This window comes from Anguilla anguilla, chromosome 1 (genome assembly GCF_013347855.1).
Source record: "Anguilla anguilla isolate fAngAng1 chromosome 1, fAngAng1.pri, whole genome shotgun sequence".
NCBI classification, from domain to species: domain Eukaryota; kingdom Metazoa; phylum Chordata; class Actinopteri; order Anguilliformes; family Anguillidae; genus Anguilla; species Anguilla anguilla.
Genome location: NC_049201.1, coordinates 67,053,230 through 67,057,447, shown reverse-complemented (window position 1 = coordinate 67,057,447; position 4,218 = coordinate 67,053,230). Strand labels below are relative to the sequence as shown.

General features: G+C 39.7%; 1 long non-coding RNA gene across 1 annotated transcript in view; it reads right to left on the bottom strand.

Moving 5' to 3' along the window:
• Positions 1 to 4,040: 4,040 nt before the first annotated feature.
• The window catches only part of LOC118216323, a 20,733-nt gene continuing 20,555 nt past the window's right edge, over positions 4,041 to 4,218 (bottom strand). The window contains exon 5 of the long non-coding RNA XR_004763002.1: positions 4,041 to 4,218. This exon is cut by the window's right edge and continues 2,498 nt beyond it. This is a non-coding gene — a long non-coding RNA (uncharacterized LOC118216323).

Genomic DNA, 4,218 nt, shown 5'->3' with positions numbered 1-4,218 from the left:
ATTTAACATGCAAAGTTGTCTGTCTCACTAAAATAATAATACTAATGAAATTGATAAAGATGACAATGAAAGAAAAGAATCAATGTTAAACTGATCACAGTAAAAGCTTTTGCTTTTCATAATGAACAGTTAGTGGCTCAGGAAGGGTGCCCTTAAATTTCTAAATTCTGTAATAAAATCGAAAACAAATGTGCCTGACACATTTTTCTTTCAGGCATCATCTTTTGCAAATGAATGACCACTGCGTTTATTTTCATTTTGCCATTTGTAGTCACGTACATTTGAAGTTGTTTTTGCATTCAACTGATTACTTTCTTGTAACTTGTCATCCAAATATTCAGTCAAATAATTTATTCTTATAAGCATATAAATCAATCAATCTAAATGGAAACAAGTCAAGCCTCAATCATATCAATGGTGGACACATTGCATTACAACCCGACCATGGTAAATAAAATGAGATGTTGAAACTAGGAGATTTTAGTCTCGAGGTTCTTCAACGGGAATTACTTTAGGCAATTGGATTATGGACCATGGACTAATTTCAGAGCCTCTCTCTATCACCTGCTTATATGGTAACTTTCACCATGTGAAGCCATTTAGGTCGAGAAACACTGCTTCCCATACTGATGAGAGGAGTCATAGCAAGTTTCATCGTTTGGTTCACCGAAGGAATCTGTTCTGCATCAATTCCTTTCTTATATTTTGGTGAACCATTGCTATAATTCTTCACAAACTTAGATATGCTAATTCAGTCACTGCTTGCTTCAGTGTGGTCTGGAGTAAAATTGTGCACATTTGGACACTGGCTGATTTTCTTTTGTTCGTTTGTTGCAGACATAAAGTGTTCGCTTTAAAGAATCTGTTTAGTGTTGATGAGGTGGCACTGACATGAAACAGAAACAGGACAAGTGGGTGGGGGGCAGGCCAGGGATCTGTCTGGATACCTTTTCTCATGTCCCTTAGCTGATGACAGGCAAGTTTGATGGTTCTTTCAGTAATGGAATCAGCCACTCCAGAAACAAACACTCCCCCGCTCTCTTTCACAGAGGACACACACACCCCCATCACTTAAAGTGTCATTGACGGTGAAGCTCAATTTCAGACTCCTCCTTCCTCATGCTCCCATGTCTCTGTTGAAGGAGACCAAGCAATGGCTTCCTCCCACAGATACAACATTCAGAGAGTCAGATGGAACACACACACACACACACACACACAGAAAGAGAGAGTAAGAGAGAGAGTGAGAGAGAGAGAGAGAGAGAGATAGAGAGAGAGAGAGAGAGAAAGAGAGGGAATCTCTCTCCCTCTCTTTCACTCACACACTGAAAGTATCAGAGCTTAGTTTGCATATGAATGACAACACCATTAGGTCCGGGGTCAATTTGTGGGGAGCTGGGGATAGTGGAGGCTTGTTTGTACAGAAAGCATTACTCACATCATGCACTCCTGACATCTACTTCCCTCTTGCATGCCAGCCAAACTATCTCTTACTTCATCTCAACTCAGCACTAATGCAGTGAACCCAAAATTATTGGATGATGCAAAATGTCCACTGTTGACACCCTCTATCAGAATACCACAGAACCGAAGTGATCTCTCTTTGAAGACACCCTGCAAGGACTGCAGCGGAACAACTGCCTGGACACCCACATCGGTTACTGCACACAAGAGGGCTAAATAATATTTTCAACCACCCACAAGATCTAGCCTTCTGACCTAAAATAAGCTCTCATTTCTCACAGATGCTCTCTCATTATCCACGCTCAGCTACATCGCCATTGACTGACTCCAGTTTTCATAGGAAGAATCGCATACCTTCTAAAACCTTAACTCAACTCTGCCTCAATAGGCGCAGTCAATGGGAGTGAAAGGGGAGGCAGGGTGTTTGAATAAGTCCTTTTCACGTGGCAGTAATGATGGCTAGGTTTATAAGTTGTTGCGGACACAAATTCAGTGTCCTGGTACCCTGTAAATTTGAGAAGAATAAATTTCCCTCCTCCCAGCTAGATAAAGAGCTCCCAGCGACACATTCCTGCATCTTAATGACACTATGGGGAGGTTTGTGGAACCAGATTGATACCAAATCACTGCATCAGTCCCACCACCTGAGCACTGAACCACTGTACGTTATGTTCTCAAAGAAGCAGGCACGCACTAATGTACATGTTAAACTGAACATGCCTTAATGGCTTTCACATTTTCCCGTTTTGAAATAAGTCTTACATCACGGCTTTTTGATGTGTGATGCCAGTAAGACTATATGTCCTGGATAAGAGCAGCATTGGCGGTACAGTGATGCTTATGGATATAACAGCAGTAAAATATCAGGACCGTACCCTTCAGCTGAATTGTCCTGTCATCTCTGTAAAAGTAGTCTGTGACTGAACTGCATTACGGGGAGTCTGCAGAGACTTGATGGCATCAAGGGTACCTCCCGTGGGATGCTATGGCGTTGCACATGTCAAGGTTGTCAGGCAAGTTGAGAAGTAAAGTATACTGAGAAATACAATTCTCATAAGCAGACAAATGCTTGCCATGAACAATGAATATGTTCTGAAGACCATTTGAACATGTAAGACCAATGAGGCAAGAGGAACAAAAAAGACGTCTGTATTATTATAGGGTTAACTGATACCAAATTGTGACCAGAGGTTTGTTGATGCAATTTTACGTCTGAAACGGAATCTGAAAGTTTTTATGTATCATCTAATGCCACATACAGCTCACATACGGCACTGATATAATGCATAAATGTACAAAATACTTAAAAATGTCAATGGTAGATGTCAGGTAAGTCAATCAATAATATTTAGTAATATTTTTCAGTAAAGAAGTATTTCCATTATGACCCAATGTGATGTATTAACATGCATGGGCAGTTCTTTATAGCAAGAATGGCACATGGCAGTGCCTGCTGAAGTTGAAATGAGTAGGCACAATGGAGTAGAAATGAATCTGGAGAAGGATTTAAGTAGCACATGCTGAGAAGTCTTTATTTCACTGACCCTGTCCTTAACTGGCCTGGCCCCGTCCCACCTCTGAATCTGGCTGCACACTAAATCTGATCAAGCCTTTTCGTCCAGCAGCCGCATTGTACAACATTGCGGAAATGTGCTTAATATCAGAGCTCAGTTCATTAAGGCCCTCCCTAAGCTAATGCAACTTGTCTCTTGGCAGACTGACAAAACTGTGAAATCAGATTACAGAGGGATATCAGAACCAAGGAGATAGGGGAGAGAAAAGGTGTTGCAGAGGGCTTGTTAGCATTGAGAACCTTAATAGGGGGGGGGGGGGTGGGGGGGGGGGGGGGGAGGGGGCACAGAGCCACAATACCCCACACAATAAATAAGGCCCCCATAATATTTGCACAGGCATGCAGCTTTATTTGTACAATACTTAACGGTATGGAGGTTCATGGCTGCAAACAACAGTAGGGCATATAGTAAAGCTTCAAGACACAAAAGCACCATAGTTCCATACTGGAGTCCATGCAACTCCTAAATATTTGTATTTATTTGATATTAGCCTACTGGTGTTCCACTTATAAAATCTAGATTTCAAAATGATGTTCTAGGTAAATTTGTTTTTGTTTTTTTTTCATATAAAAATCAATGGTTTTATATTGGAAAAGTGAGAATAATAGTGATGAATTTTATAATAGGAGAAATATACAAAACCAGGTATGAAATCTACATTTCATACATGTCTATTCTCTTTTTTAGCCCCATAGACATCATAGATGCTGGATATCGTCCCTGGTTATGTTCATTTGAATGAACCAAAAAAATTTTCAATTGAGAAAATATGAAAATAGGTTTAACAAGTGAAGTAAAATTCTATGTTTACCCAATTAAAGTTTTTTTTTCTGTGAAGCATTATTATTCTGACAAGCAGACACCAATATTTATGAGTATGAAGGGCAGGAAAATTTTTCTTCAGAGTGTCTTTGAATTAAAATCAAACTTGCTTCATATTCAGTCCATCTTCAAAGATATACAGTATGTAATGGTTTAAAGGATAGAGATGAGACAAAAGAATGATCTTTTCCAGTGTAAACATTTATTGATTGTATATTTAAATCCATAACAGAACACAGTCTGTGGAACAGGCACATGTGGTACACACAAGATTGGAGTTCACAGTGCAAATCTAGCAAATGGAAGTGCAACATAATACAAAAATACATACAAGCACGTACATAAGAATAATGCATGC